Source organism: Acomys minous, assembly GCF_964271855.1.
Source record: "Acomys minous genome assembly, chromosome: 4".
NCBI classification, from domain to species: domain Eukaryota; kingdom Metazoa; phylum Chordata; class Mammalia; order Rodentia; family Muridae; genus Acomys; species Acomys minous.
The window spans coordinates 40,889,530-40,906,900 of record NC_140486.1 but is presented as its reverse complement, the minus strand read 5'-3'; positions in this window follow the sequence as shown (position 1 = coordinate 40,906,900).

Sequence of the window (17,371 nt, the reverse complement as noted above, 5' to 3'; positions counted from 1 at the left end):
CTGGAACCTGGGAACAGTAGCTGAGGCTAAGAGCCTCAGCCGGAGCCCAAAGCCTTGAAGCCTTCCCTGGAGAAGTTCTCTCTAGGAGTGTCTCTTGAAATGCAGGGACGAACAGCCAAAATAATCCCAAGTCCTCTCTGTAGCCTCCTGTTTTGGGCATGTATATATAGAGACTCTCAGAGGCTCTAATAGGATGTTTTTAGCTGGCAACATCCAAGCTCCCCCACAAAGTGGTTTGACCTCTAAGGGGATAAACATCCTGCTCTCTCACAAGTCTGGTCCCCATCCCACACTTGGAATCAACACAAAAACATGTTTATCTAGTCTTCATCAACTTGGGTATATTTATGGTGAATACCAGGATTCCTGATGCCATCTGGAGTGAAGGCTTCTCTGAGGCCACAAATCTGCTTTAAGGCTATCCTTAATGAGACATTTGGAGGTCCATAAAGGTATTTATTGCCGCTATAAATTCTCTAAAATTGTTTTAGAAGCTCTAAAACAATTTAACTTATTAAACTATTTGAATAAAATCAAGAATTCCATAATTAGGGATTATTCATCTGAACAACAAACAGTACATCCTCAACAAGATCCTATAGGAAGTTTGCTCAATCAGAGGTGGTCAATACCCAGAAAGTAACAGTTCACACCAATGCAGGATATTTTTTCTTTTTGGTTTTTCAAGACAGGTTTTCTCTGTGTAACCTTGGCTGTCCTGAACTTGCTTTGTAGACTAGGCTGGCCTTGAATGCAGTCTTAGCTGTCCCGGACTAGCTTTGTAGACCAGGCTGGCCTTAGACTCACAATGACCCACCTGCCTCTGCCTCCCTGGGTGCTGGGATTAAATGTATGCACCACCATGCCTGGCTCTAATGCCAGATTTTCGATAGATGCAGCAGTGCACAATTGGTAGGGTTGTCAGAGGTTGGAAGTAATTCTGGGGTGCATCATGGTACAGACCTTGCAAAATACTGGATCACCTCCTAGAAAGCCCACATGCCTAATGAGCTCCTTTAACAGGATAGCTCTTGGCAGGGTGTGAACTAGATGTTTCTTCAGCCTCAGTTTTCTCACCTGAGCTGAGATGATGCTCTAACCCTCCTTGAGGTAGAAAAACAGGGTCCCATGCATGTTTATGTATTATATTTGAGGTATTGACTCACTTCTCCCATTTATAGTCTTGACTGTGTGGTTACCAGATAAGCATTTATCGCTATAGTGAAAACATAAACAAGGCAAAACACAAAAGCAGTTTGATGTCTTTGACCAATTAAGCAAGGAAACAAAAGTTGAATAGAGACAAAAGAGCACCCAAGGAAATAGATAAAGTTCTCTTGGTTAGACACTGCTAGACCCCTATATAGTGGATCTGTATAAAATATCTCCAACAGTGGCTCTAAAAGCAAGAGCATTAGAGGTAAAAAGAAAAGTTTTTACCAAATATAGTTGATTCTGAAACCATGGATATAATCATGTGTGTGTGTGTGTGTGTGTGTGTGTGTGTGTGTGTGTGTGTATGCATATATATATACAAGTAAAATTTAAGTTCACTGGACAAATTTCAAGATCTATTAGATTCTTAGCTGAAGCTATTCATTCTTCCCAAATTAACTTATGGCTTCAACACATTTGCAATGCAAAGAATGTATGTGTGTGTTTGTGTCTGTGTGTGTGTAAGAGAGAGAGAGAGGTGGGGGGAGGGAGTCTTACTATGTAGTTCCAGCTACCAGAGAACCTAGTATGTTGATCAAGCTAGCTGCAAACTTGTAGTGATCCATCTGCCTCCCAGGTGCTGGGATTAAAGGTATGTGCCACCATGTCAAGCTAGACACTTACCTTCAGTTCTCACTAGGAGACAGTTCGAAACAAGCAAGAAGAAAGCTGTAGTTAAAAACATGTCATAAAGCCAGGCAACACACATGTTCTGGGTTGGCGTACTTCAGTTTACAAGAACAGTTAGCCAGAAGGTGAACTACAGAAGCTAAAAAACAAGGTTAGGACATTTAGAGACTTTCCCAGAACTATATGGACTTTGATAGATTAGGTCTTCATTTTAGTTTTGGCAGGTGGGGCTGTCTTCATGCTGGGATTTACAGCACTGAGTGGCATTTCCATCACTGAGTCAGTTGTGCTAAAGTCCGGGCCTCCATTACACTGTTATTGTGAGTTCTGAGTGAGATGCCAGTGGTAAAAAGCCAGACTTTTGGTCTTGACCTCAAAATTGGTGTTTATTTGGTAGTTCCTGGAAAATCCACAATGGAAAAGCAAAGGTTCTTTGTATGTTGTATTATCAGTTCATCTGGAGCTCATTTTACTAAAGCTGGTGGCTGTAGTTGTTTAGTGAGAGCAAGCTGTCACAGAGAACATATTTAGATTTAAGCATTCAGCCATGGGGGACAGCAGGACGGATGGTGGTGTCATAAACCATACAGAGCTGCTTTCTGCGTCCAGGCCTTCCATCTTGGTGACTATTGACTGCAGTACTACTCTTTGATTTCCTACAAAAGTTAAAAATAAGCCCCATGAATAGCCTATTGTTTGATTTGTTCTCTTTTTCTATAAATTTTAAAATAAGCATTATTCAGATCAATTTAACACAACCTAAATACACAATTCCACTTTGGTTGGTAGCATCTGTTGTTTGACATTAGTGACTTTGTAGACCCGGGTAAGAAAGCATCTCATGATTAAGTAGTCTGCTGGACAGTTAAGACTTTGAAGACTTTAATGAGGATTCTGATGCTTTCACGCTGCCAAAACACGTTTGCGGGGGGGGGGGGGGGGGGGGGAGGAGGAGGGGGCGGAAAGTCTCCTAGAAATATTTTTTATTTATAGTCAGAGATATCCTGAACTAACCACCTTGAAATCAGAAGACAAAAAGGACATTTGCACTCATTTTTCTTTTATCATATTTTAAAATATTTCAGCAAAATGTTTAACTAACATGAAACTTTTTATAAGCAGTAAAATAAGTGTCATCATTTTGACAGGATGCCAATGGCTACTTGAAAATAGCTATTACTGACAGAGATAGATGTTATTCAACATTCTGTGGGGAGTAGAAACCACAATCGTCTTAGCAGGCAGAAGTTAATTCAAACAGTTAGCACTCAAGAACCAGAAACCTGAAAAAGAGAATACAAAAATCTCACTAATTAGCTGTAGAACTGGTGATCAAAATGAAAAGACTGGGCTTCTTAAATTAGCTAGTAACGAACAGCTAGGATTCAAACCTCTGAGAACCAGGTGGTGCTGAGTCATTTCGGCCTCAGCAATGACACCGAGATACCACATGGGCTTGGAGCGCAAGCCCTTTGGTGAGGCAGAACCAGAGGCCATAGCTGGGGTCTGTGAGGGCGCACGGTGGTGATGGTTTGGAAATGGTACTATTGGAACAGCTGGCAGCCACACTGGTGAAGCAAAAACAAGAGACGCTACGAACAGGAAACTAGATAAAACCAGGAGGCATCCCTTCTCTCCCCACCAGCCTTCTTGTCCCTCCCCGGGGCCCCTGGTGGCAGAGCATCAGTGGCAGAGCATCAGTGTTTCAGCTAGGGAAGAGTTGTGGGTTTACGAGCCCCAGCCTGGGAATGACAAAGCAGAAGAGCAGATGTGAAGCTATACCATGAGAGCGCAGCAGCAAGCAGCTCAGGCGAACCAAACGCAGATCCCAAGCTTGCTGCTCTACCGGACTTCAGTCGCAGTATTTCTTGAAGGGTATGTTCAGTACTTAAGGCTAGAATCACACATTGTAAGTAAAACTAGCCATTTTCGAGATAATTACCCACTGAATTAGTTTGACAACGCATGGAACTTATTTGGATAAAGATGATCAACTGAACACATTATGTGTACTTTGAATAAAAAAATCTCGTTAATCAGCTTAAATATGATTAAAATATTATATCTTGCTGCACTAACACGGTAACTCATGATGAAAAGAAAATGATGGGCCAAGCAGGTGGATGACCTTCTTTCCTGCGGGATGACACTAGAGGAGATGCACAGCACAAACCAGCAAGCGACCAGCACTGCCCATGTGCAAACCTATTCACAGACCCCTCAGCTAAAACCGCAGTGAAGCAGGAAGTGGGTAAGGCTTCTGGGACATTTGTGTGAGTAACAGAAACACGGTTTTCCTGAGTATAAGGAGCCTCCACTTTCCCCCATAAGTAGTTTCTGTCAAGGTCAAATGCTCAGGTGCAAGCGTTGAGGCCAGAAGAGGTCCCTTGTTAGGTGAAGAAGATTCCAGGCTTCAAACCTGGGCTCCTGAGTTTGAGCCCTGGAGCCCACATCTTAAAAGGAGCAGATCAACTCTGAAAATTTGTTTCCTGACCGCTACACATGCGCTGTAGTTCATGCAAGGTGCCCCTCCCCCAATAAATAAACAACAACAGCAAAGTGGTGAAAATATTGCCAGAGAGCTAAATGTCAAAACAACCCAGGAACACAAAAATATCTAGGCAACACAGGACATCAGGCCATGATGAGGAATGAAAGGTGAGGGTAGTACGTAATCAAACCCAACAAATGGACCTGATATCCGAACATTTTTGCATTTGAGGAACCAAAGACACGTAAAGGAGACTAATTGCCACTGCAGAGAGAATGTACAATCTACCAAAAAAAAAAAAAAAAAAAAGCAATTTGGGGACGATAAATGGTGTCTTTGTAATTAAAATGTGATCCTAGAAATTTGAAGGTATCATTACTTAGTTTAATAGCAGATTAGACACAGCTGATGAGGAGCAAGGCAGAAGCTTTTCCAGTTTGGAGAACAGAAGTGATTAAAAGCAACAGGAGATTTATGTTGCATGGGAGATGGGTTAAGAATGTGTTGTATATATTTGTCAAGTACACATTCTAATCATATTGGAAAGAAAAGGTGGCCAGAAGAAATTGTCACAGAAATTACACATACTGTGAAATGCAACACTGGTTCAAAAACGAGTAGGTTTACTAAGAGGACACTCTTGACTGCTGTATTCACTCTCAGCAGAATTATGTTAGGCACAAGTAGATATTTACTAATATTCAGCAAACGAGTGCCTGGACAGATAGCTCAGTGGTTAAGAGCACTTGTTACTCTTTCGGAGAACCCAGGCTTGGGTCCCAGCATCCAGACGGAGGCCCGCAACTGTCTGTAAGTCTAGTTTCAGGAGAATTCAACGCCCTCTTCTGGCCTTCATTGGCACTGCATGCACATAGAACACAAGTATACATGCCGACAAAGCACTCATCCATATAAACTAAAAGTAAACAGATCTTTTAAAATATTTAGTCTATGAGTCGAAACATGAGAGGGAAACTTTGAGAAGATCAACAGTAAAGAGAAAAATCTGAAGCATTGTCTTTAAAGAAGAGAATCAAGAAGAACAATCAGGTTTGGCAAGATAACAAAGAGTGACATTAAGTGGAGCAAAATAAGATTCTGCTATATATTGCTTTTGAGCCCAAATTATTATGGACAACAACATAAGCCTTTAAGCTATGGGTAAAATAAGACATCAGTATACATGTGCAACTAACAAATAAAATTACAGAGATTTAAAAATAAGTTTGTAGGTTCATGCTGTGGCAAAACAAAAAAACAATTTGAAGAGGGACAGGGACTGGTGACAAATTATCTGTTAATGTATGCATCTTATATAGTCTATTTTAAAAGCAACAATTTGGAGCTTAAAATGCATGAAAATCTGACTAGATGAAGCAATGCACTACTACAGGAAGCGTGTTCTGTCCAGTGGATGATATCCAGATGTGTTTGCCTAAAAAGATGTGTTTCTTTCCCTTGCAGAAGTGTTTCAGTTTCATGAGGTTTCATGTATTAAACCTTGTTGATCTTAGTGCCTGCAAAACTGGCGTTCTGTTCAGGAAGCTGTCTCCTGGGTAAATGTGTTCCAGAGTATTCCTCACTTTCTCTTCTGTCAGGTTCAATGTGTCTGGTTTTATGTTAGGGTCTTTGATCCAGTTGAACTTGAGTTTTGTGCAGAGTGGTAGGTATGGATCTATTTGCATTCTTCTACATGCCAACCTACAGTTAGACCAGCACCATTTGTTGAAAATGCTTTCCTTTTTCCATTGTATAATGTGGGCTTCTTTATCAAAAGCCAGGTATCAATAGGAGTGTGGATTTACTTCTAGGTCTTCGATTTGATTCCTTAGATCGACCTGTCTTTTTTTTTTTTTTTTTTTGTCTGACAGTAACATGTTATTATTATACCTCTGTGGTACAGATTGAACTCAGGGATGGTGATGCCTCTGGAAGTTCTTTTATTATACAGGATTATTTTAGGTATCCTGGGTTTTTGGGTCTTTTTCCATGTAAAGTTGAGTATTATTTTATGGTCTATAACAAATTGTGTTGGGATCTTGATGGGGATTGCATTGAATCTGTAGGTTGCTTTTGGTAAGTGCCATTTTTACTATGTTAATCCTACCAATCCAATTTCTTTCTTCAAAGACTTGACATTTTTGTCATACAGGTCTTTTACTTGCTTGGTTAAAGTTGCCTAAGATATTTTATATTATTTGTGGCTATTTTGAACACTTCCGTAGAGCAAAATGGCAGCATACATAATGGAAAATGATTTTCACCAACTCTACATCTGACACAGGGCTAATTTCCAATACATGTACAAAGAACTCAAGAAACTAGGCATCAACACACCAAATAACCCAATTAAAAATAGGGTACAGATCTAAACAGAATTCTCAACCAAAAAATCTCAAAGGATCAAGAAGCACTTGAAAAAACTATTTAACATCCCTAGCCAACAGGGAAATGCAAATCAATATGACTCTGAGATTCTTATACTTCTTCATTGCTGGTGGGATTTCACACTTGTAAAACCTCTTTGGAAATAAATTTGGCAGTTTCTCAAAACTTTAGATATAGCTCTACCTCAAGACCCAGCTACACAACTCCTGGCCATATACCCAAAAGACCATCCACCCTACCACAAAGGCACTTGCTTAGCTGTGTTTTTAGCAGCTTTATTCATGATAGCCAGAAACTGGAAACAACCTAAATGTCCCTCAGGAGAAGAATGCATAAAGAAAATGTGGTCCATTTAAAGAAGGGAATAACTCCAATGTTAAAAACAATGACATCATGACATTTTTCAGGCAAATGGATAGAATTAAGAAAATCATCTTGAGTGAGTTGACCAAGACCCAGAAAGACAAACCTGATGGTGCCTAACCCAATTGTCATCAGAAAGGCTTCATCTAGCAACTGATGGACATAAATGAAGAGACCCACAGCCAAATATTATGTGGAGCTCAGGGAATTCTACTAAAGACAGGGAGGAAGGATTATAGGAGCCAGAGGGGTCAAGGACACCACAAGAAAACCCACAGAATCAACAAACCTGGACTTATAGGCTCAGTGAAACTGAATCTACTATCAGGGAGCCTACATGGGTCTAACCTAGGCCCTCTGTATATATGTCACAGTTGTGTAGCTTGGTTTTTTTTGTGTGACTCCTAACAGAGGGATGGAAGCTGTTTCTGATGCTTTTGCCTGCTTTTGGGATCCTTGTTCTCTTACCGGGTTGCCTTGTCCAGGCTTAATATGAGGGTAGGTGTCTGGTCTTATTGTGACTTGATATGCCATGTTTGGTTGATATACCTGGAAGGCCTGCCCTTTTCTGAAGGGAAAGGAAGGAAGAGTGGACGGGACTGGAGGAGGAGGTGGAAGAGCATGGACTGGGAGGAGAGGAGAAAGAGGAAACTGTGGTCTGGATATAATATATGTGAGAATAAATTAATTTTTAAAAATACATGTTTTAAGGTAAAGGAAACCATAGAGTAAATGTTCTTTTAGAATATCTGGCTTATAAAATTCTCTGTATTAAATATCATGACCAGTTTTCACATTGATCAATATTAGAAGCAAAATTGAGCAACTTGTGTATTCTAAAGGCTGTTGTTAAAGATAGGCACTCCTCATCCGCACACCATGTGTTTAATTGGCTTTCCCCTCACCCTAATCACAGCACGTACATAAGCTGGCAAGGTCATGCTACCATGGACTACGTGAGTCCCCTGAGTCTATAACTCAGCTTTTTTTTAGATGCCATAATACTTCCTCATGGCTGATTCTAATTCAAATTATACCTATCAATCATGATTTCTGTTGTTAATAATTAGGTTTTGAAAAACCACTCTTACATAAAAGGATTGGTTTATCAAATCTATTCAAGCATCTAATTTTTATCACATTCCTAGATTTTTTTTCTATTTAGTTGTTTTTCTGTTGTCTAAGCCCAAAACACTGTTTTGATTCACTTACAAGTTTTAATCTGAAAGCTTTTGTCAACCTTTTTTGTGTGTTATTTTATGTTGTTCAGCTCTGCAATGTGAATGTCTCTATGCAGAGATCTTATCCAGCTTGCTTGATGTGTACTTGAAATAGTCAATCAGTTATTGATTAAATGAAGGTTTGAGTAATAAACATGGATATCTTCTTATCATCTTTTTTTTCAATTTCCACTATTCCCTCTACAAACAATGTTCCCTGAAAAATTTTAATTACAGCTCCTTTTCATTCAAGAGTCATCCCTTGACCTCCTTCTCCACAGGAGTTACTCTCTTTATCAACAGCTCTACAATAGCCTATACCATGACATTTATTCATTTGGGCTATGCTGGCCTCCACCAAATAGCATCGCTAGTTACCTATGCACCTATCTTCTCAGTCGCTTATAAGCACCTTATGGGGTAAGGAAAGCCTGTATCTATTCCTCCTTCTGTCTGTCCTCTTGAGTACACACCTATAACTATGCCTTGTACTTGACAGGTATTTTTAATCTAATCAAATAATTATAGTAAGTGCCATTCTTTTAATAGTAGACTTGAATGGGGCCAGGGATTTGAAATCAGAATAAAGCCATGTGGTCTTATTTCTTTCACTCTTAGATGTGTAATATTTTTTAAAGTTTATCTCCATGCACCCATTTCTCTGCCTTTAATGGACCGTAAGCATTCAAAATGTGCAAGATTATGGCATAAACACAAGACATAGAATTCATGCACTCATATGAATCTTAGGGCCCTGGAGACAGATACTTGGTGATTCATTTATTCAGTAAATATTTGGATGCTTCCTGTGTGCCAACTCCTGCTGCTGCTACTAATGATGAAGTCCCACACCTTGGTGTTCTCATGGTGGCTTATAACTTAGGAAAGGAGTAAGAATAAAAAGAGCAAGCCAAAGGCAAATATTTTCATTTAGCTGACTAAAACAGTGGATTTAAGGATTTGGAAATTCAGACCCATACTGTGTTGTTACAACAAGAGAAATATAGTCTTTTTAAAAAGATTTTTTTCATTAGTCATATGAGCATGTGAGTCTGTATGTGAGTATGTATGTACATGAGTCTGTATGTGAGTATGTATGTACATGTGAGTATAGGTACCCATGAAGACCAGAAGTGTTGGGTGTCCCTGAGCTATAGTGTTAGGAGGCTTTGGGACTCCTGATATGGGTGCTAGGAACTGAACATGGGTCCTACTCAAGAGCAGTACATAATCTTAACAGCTGAGCCATCTATCAAGGAATTAGAAAAGTCCAACTGTAAGAGAGATTCTTTTGACTTACTAAATAAAGTTGTTTCAATTAAAAATAAGCAGATGCAGAACCTCATCTTAATATAAGCCTCTATAAAGTGATAAATGTCTCAATTACTTCCAAAGTTATTTTAGATAAAATAAACAAAATAAATATATGCAAAATTATTAACATGCAAAACACAAGAGAAAATATTGAATATTATATTTGTCAAGTTAATAAAATGAAACCAAATTTAGTGACTTCATTTCAAATTTAAAAGATGTTCTTAACTAAACAAATTTAAAAAGCAGTCAGCTTAAAATGTAAAGCTTTTATCTTTGTAATTTTAAAAAATAAATTGTGATGTATTTTGCTTACGGAAAAAGTTCAATAACTATCAATAATTGGAAATAGCTGACAATTTTAATGAGACCACAGACTAAATAGTAGAATGATGCATGAAATTGAAGCAGCAGTAATTTCACTAGTGTTGCACCACTTCTAATATGGAAATGAAACTTTCTCTCTTTAGCCCCTTACTTGAAGAGTGACTACTTCGGATTCCTGTCACATTATTATTCCGTTAGTTAAAAAAAAATATGCAAAATGTTGCCATTCACATTTTCTAAATGCTTTCTGTGTTCTTATCAATTAACCTGCATCCTTATTCATTCTTTCTTCCCTCCTTCCTTTCTTCCTTCCTTCCTTTCTTTCTTTTCAGGTTGAATATCTTTTTATTCCAATAAGCATAATTTATTTATTTATTTACTTACTTACTTACTTACTTTACATCTTGGTCATAGTCCCATCCCACCTCACCTCCCAGTCCCACCCTCCCTCCCTCCCTCCCTCATCTCCATCCCCCCTTCCCTTATTTCTCAGAAAAGGACCCCCCACTTTCCATCCACCACAACTCATCAAGTCTTATCAGGACTGAGCATGTCCTCTTCCCTGTGGTGTGACAAGGCAGTGCCAACAGGGGGAAGTAATTGAAAATCTGGCAAGAGAGTCCATGTTTGGTGGCGAGAGTCATTTATTAGAGGACCCAAGTGAAACCAGAGCTGCCCAGCGGCTACATCTTTGGGCAGCTCAGGCTGTTGCTTTCTTTTTGACCCAATAAAATTTGTCACTCATGTTTTCTCCTTACAAGATTGTTTTCTGGCTTCTTAAAAAGCTTCTAAGTATAATAAATAGCAATACATTGTCTATTTTGTGTCGTATTATGTAGTGTGCCAGATATAAAAGTGTCAGAGTGAATTCCTTTAAATGGAACACTAAAACAAATTAGCTCAAAGAGAATTTGATTTTCTTAATTTTAAGGTTGCTTTGATTAATTAACTAATATAGACTGTTTGTTCTAAATTTAAAGACTTTATACTTTTTCAGACTTTCAGCTGAAGACACTTTGCCTAAGATACTGAATATGCCTAGAATTTCTATATCTGGAAAATGTTTAACCCCATGAACTTTTGGTATTACATAAAATCTTTGCAAGATTTCTGCATTTCTTTCTTTGTGTCTGTTTATGTCCTTATATTAGTCAGGGTTCCTTACAGGAACAGACCCGATAAAATGTGTTTAAAAGGGATTTATTAGAGTGACTTACAGGCTATGTGGTCCATCTCGTTCAACAATGGCTTTCCTCCAACAGGAAGGTCAACAGTCTACTAGTTGTTCAATAAAAGAGGCTGGATGTCTTAGCTGGTCTTCAGTCTACGTTGGAATCCTGTAGACGTAGGTTCTAATACCAGTGAAGGAATGCCTTCACATCACTCTTTCTTTGCCAGAAAGAGTGGATCAAAAAACCATAAAATAAAGTTTTCTTCTTCCATGTCCTTTTTTGTGGGCCACCACCAGTAGGTGTTGCTGGGTTTTTGGACGGGTCTTCACACCTCAAATGATCCAATCCAGAGAATTCTTTATAGGTGTGCACAGATTCTTGTTTTGTTGTGCTTTGTTTTGTTTTTGCTTTTGTTTTGATTCCATATGTAGTCCAGTTGACAATCAAGATTAGCCATCACAGTACTCTCAAGCAAATACGGTACTTATAGAGAGCCATTGTAGCACCACTATTATAGCTATGGACTCTTTCCTAAGTGATTCCTACTTTTTCTCTTTATATTAACCATTCTCTATGTGCTGTGTTTCTAATGTAGGAGTTTGAAGTTCTACTCAATGTTTTAACATTAAAAAAAAGTTTTTATTCAAGTTCAATTTTCAGTTATTTAGGAGATAAAGACAGCATAGGAACTAATTCCTATATATGTTTATATATGAACGGATATGTGTATGTATACAGATGTATTTATCTTTAAGCAAAGCAAAACTGATGTTTTATTTATATTTGATTATTATGAAACTTTAACTAAATTATGGAGTTAGTGAGAAAAGGGGAAGAAGTAAATGGCAGTAGAAGATGAGACTGAATGAAACAAGTCCTTACTTTTGAGCCAGGTAGGAAAGCACAGAGAGAGATGCTGAAGGGACAGAACTGTGGGAATGGACTTGATCCTGGGCTAGATATATCCTCCAAGCTAGAAAACTCCCACAAAATTTTCTCTTTGGGTTTAGATTGAGTGCTAAGCACATAGTCATATAGGCCAGCCTGCCACAGCAGATAGACTTAAAGGTAAACCCATGGCTGAAGCACACAATAGAACTGAGAGTTTGACTTACAGCCGAGGGACAGCATCATTATTTACATATGCTTGCAATGAGTTATCTTTCTAAAACAATGTTTAACACTTTGAGAGTTTAATAATGTACTTTGAGCACAATTTATCCACCCAACTCCTCTCATAACAATTGTCTCTAGGTTCCCATCCCTTTCCACCTAGCTTTGAGATTTCTTCCTTTTTGAGTTGTGTCTTTTGAATGTATCTATTTAGGAAATAAGATTGTAAATCTTAGGTTTCAAGCTAACTTTAAGGACTCTTCTTTTCTGAGAGACAGTTTTTGTAATAGGACCAGATGTGGTGCTGACTGGAGATAGTCTTAATGAGATGCCAAGGAGTGATGTTGACCACAGATGTCCCACTGATAGGCCAAGGAATGATGCTGACCATAGATGTCTCACTGATAGGTCAAGGAGTGATGCTGACCACAGATGTTCCATTGATACGTCAAGGAATGATGCTAATCACGGATATTCCATTGATAGGCCAAGGAGTGATACTAACCACAGATGTTCCATTGATAGACCAAGGAGTGAGGCTGATCACAGATGCTCCTCTGGTAGGCCCAGGAGTGATACTAATCACAGATGTCCCACTGATAGGCCAAGGAATGATGTTGACCACAGATGTCCCATTGGTAGACCAAGGAGTGATGCTGATCACAGATGCTCCTCTGGTAGGCCCAGGAGTGATGCTAATCACAGATGTTCCACTGAGAGGCCAAGGAATGATGCTGACCATAGATGTCTCACTGATAGGTCAAGGAGTGGTGCTGACCATATATATCCCATTGATTAGCCAAGGAATGAAGCTAATCACAGATGTCCCATTGATAGGCCAAAGAATGATGATGACCACAGATGTTCCATTGATAGGCCAAGGAGTGGTGCTGGTCACACATGTCCCACTGATAGGCCAGGGAATGAGGCTGACCACAGATGTCCCACTGATAGGGCAAGGGATGATGCTGACCACAGATGTCCCATTGATAGGCCTAGCAGTGGTCCTTCCCAGACACATGGTACTGTTATAAGTTATGTTGATACTGACCACAGTGAACACCGTTTTTAGACTTTTACTTCTAAAATTTTTCTAGCTAAATGTAAATTAAGTCTTCCAGCCACAATTTAAAGACTGTGACAGCCAATTAGGAAAAAAAATTAGGGTGAGCTGGTTGGCTGAATTTCTGTGTAATTAAGACAGGCAAGCCCTCCAGAGACAAGCACCATCAGATGCCTTAATCATTTCTTCTTCTATGTCTATCTGTTCCCCTGACCCCAATGCCTTGTTTTTCTAGTAGGCTATTACACATAGACAGAGCTAAGGAAATTGAATTTTTGACTTGGCAAAAATATTTTAACTATATTAAGTTCTAAGTATTAATTCTATTAAAAATATTTTTTGAAGTTATATATCTGATTGGGAATCAACATCTAGAATACATATATTTATTTCATACACACACACACACACACACACACACACACACACACACACATACATATATGAAAGCCAACACTGGGGAAAGTCAACGATTCAGTTGAAAATAATCTGATGAAAACTGGCCAGCAGTTAAACAGTTAAATGTCATTCAAAAACCATAAAACCAGAACTTCTACAGAAACATAAAGGGAGGCAGGGGAATCACTTATCAGAAAATGCAAAGCAAAATGGCCAGTTAGTATCATCGCACTCTATTAGGTTAGAATGTTTTTTAAGGTATTAAGTACAGATATGGGTATTAAAAAAGAAAAAGCCTTTATACAGACAGTAGGATTTCATTTTTATAGGCAGGATGGAAAACAGTAGAGAGAGCCTTCAAAAGTGAAGACTAGAAATGCTGTATCCCTCAGCAAACCCAAAACTGGATTTCATATACAAAGGAAATTATGCCTGTATGCCTTTATGTATTGCCCCACTATTCTCAATGGCCAGGAAATGGAAATAGCCTAATTGTCCATGAACTGATGAATGGGCAAATAAAGTGCAGGGCTTGTACATAACGGGATACTGTTCAGTCATTCAGATGATGAAACCCTGCTGTTTATGGCAGTGTTGATGGAACTGGAGGTCTTATGGGAAGTCAAATAAGTCAGTCATAGGAAGTCAGAAGCAGCATGGGCTCATGCATATGGAATGCATAAAAGCTGACTTCCTTCAAAGAGATTGGGAAGAAAAGAGCAGTTTGAAGAGACTGGGAGCATGAGGAAAAGAAAGAGAGAGAGAGTTCCAGGTTCATTAGTGCATATAGATAAGAGCAATCAGCTCTGGTGTCCTGTCCAATGTAGGGTGACTCTAAATATCAATTATGAACTACAAATTTTACAAGAGATGGGAGGAAATCTATGGTGTTTTTTTTAAACTTCAAATAAATGATAAATGCTTATTCTGACTCAAACACTAAGTGTATCGAAAGCATAAGGTATCCTCTTAATATGTACATTTTCCATGTCATTTATAAAAATATACCTACGGCCCTGTTTGTATTTTTAAACTTTCATAATTTATGCTATATTCTAGTGACAAATAATTATATGCAATTATTGTCATTTTAGTATCGTTATACTCTTTTTTGGGAACCCCATGGATCTGTGGTCTGACCATTCTTTTTAGTGTCTTGAGTCAGAGCAGAGCAGAGTGTGCAGGATTGGCTTTGAAAACCTCAGGGCTTGTGGAGTACAGACTTACTCTTGTCTGAAGAAGAAATGGAAATGTTCCATGTGTATGGCCCATAGTTGGATTCTTTATCCTTATAAGTCTTGTAATAGTAATTTAGAATTAAATATCTTATAATAACTCACTGAATAAATGCATTTTGATCCTATTTCTGAATTCTAAAAATAACCTTAAATTGATTAAGCTTGATTGAATTACTTGTCTCTATCAATAATCTCTTAAATTTTGCAGATGGCTGTCCAGTATTTCCACATGCCCTACAGTCTTGAGACTTCATGTTTTAGAAGACTTCTTATGAGTAAGAATTCAATATTCACATAATTAATATTTCACAATAAATCAGAATTAGCCACTACTGCCCTCTCTAGATGGACTCACTCTTTAAACTTTTAAAGAATGCCCACTGAACAATCTTCTTAGGTTAAAAAGTCTTGTACTTAGCTTAGAGCGTCAGATTGTTTAATTGTCAAGGCCAATTCAGGTCAATTGTATTGATGGCTCAGAACATTGTGTACAGAAAGATTAATAGTTTTCATAAAACCCCATCAGGAAATACCTCTATGGTTGATTAATAGTATGGACCATAAAACAAGAAGATGGTTTTGACAAAAGAAAATGCCCATGTTTTAAATATATATCTATATTTAAAATATTTATTTTATAATTTAAAAGTATGTAAAAAGAAAATAACCTCTTTGGAAGGTTGTAAATGGCCTTTTTAACAGTGGAAGGTTGGAGTACGTGTTCCTGTGATGATTTTATGCTAATAGAGTTTAGGCTCTTTCACAGAGTGTGTAAACACATCCTTCCACATGTCTGTGTAATTCTCATCACAATCAAACTTTCTGAACTCTATCTGAACTTTCTCCTGTGGCTTTTTCATATTTACCATTAGACCCTGGAGCATCTGGCTTTTCTAGATGCTCTGGATCCAGTCTTTCTGATATCAGCTTGTTTCGGAATGTCTTCACTGGAACACGCACTTGAACCATCTTGAGATGGCATATCTTGGATCCTTGGCTACAGTTAAGATATTTTCTCATGATACCTCAGTTTTCTGTGGTTCAGAGCCCTGTTTACTATTCTGCTATGGTTGCTCTGATGTGATTTCAGAATGGTGACCTGTTTGTGACAGTCGTCACACTTACAGGAGGCACTTTAGCTGTTTTATTCTCTTGGCCTGGGATAGATGACTACTTTATGTCTAACATATCGAGTGTTGTTTTAATTTACTGAATACGAAGAGGAAAGCCTGGCACTTTCTCTACACAAACTGTGGAAAACTGGTTGAGAAACCTACACAGTGCACATCACAGACTGGTTTAGAAATGTCATGGTTCGCCGGTCATGATGGCATACACCTGTGAATGCCAGCATTCGGGGAGGCAGAGGCAGGCAGATCTCTGTGAATCCAAGGCCAGCCTGGTCTACAGGCTACACAGAGAAACCCTGTGTCAGAAAAGAAAAGAAAAAGAAAAGAAAAGCCACAATTCTTGGTTCTTTTCTCTTGAGTATCTGGCACCTTGTTGGGTCTATGCCTGACCCCATGAACAGAAGCCAATTCTTACTTATGTCTCAGCAGGTGGGGAGCCTACTGCTTTGCCACAGGCCCCTCTCAGCTCCCAGCTTGGTAGAGATGTTTACTTTCAACTGTTTGTTCATCAGATGCAAAATAGCAACAACAATAATAAATGATCAGCAGCAGCCAGGCAGGCTCTTGCCTTTAAAATTGAGCTTACTACTTACAACAGTCCCTCTGTAAGGTGTGGACAACTTGAATCCTTGATTATGCTCTCTTGTCAGCGTGTTCATATACAAGCACTGGATATACTGACCACCCACAAGTGGTCAAATCTAAGTGAGGCAGGACAGAAAGAAGGGAAACATGGGAAAATTGTGCAGACATGGAGGGAAAATAGTTTTTTAATATATTTTATTAATTTATTCATATTACATCTCAATTCTTATCCTATCTCTTGTATCCTCCCACTTTTCCCTGCCTCCCACTTTCCCCCTACTACCCTCCCCTATGACTGACTGAGGAGGACTTCCTCCCCCTTTATATGCTCATAGGGTATCAAGTCTCTTCTTGGTAGCCTGCTATCCCTCCTCTGAGTGCCCCCAGGCCTCCCTATCCAGGGGATGTGGTCAAATATGGGGCACCAGAGTTCGTGTGAAAGTCAGACCCCACTCTCCACTCAACTGTGGAGAATGTCCTGTCCATTGGCTAGATCTGGGTAGCGGTTTGAAGTTTACTGCATGTATTGTCCTTGGCTGGTGCCATAGTTTGAGCAGGACCAGCAGGACCCCCAGGGCCTAGACCCGCCTGTCATAATGTTCTTATTGTAGGTTTCTAGGACCCTCTGGCTGAGAAACTTCTGTAAGGCAGGAAACACTGTCAACAGAACAAAGCGATAGCCTACAGACTGTGAAAAGATCTTCATCAACCCTACATCTGACA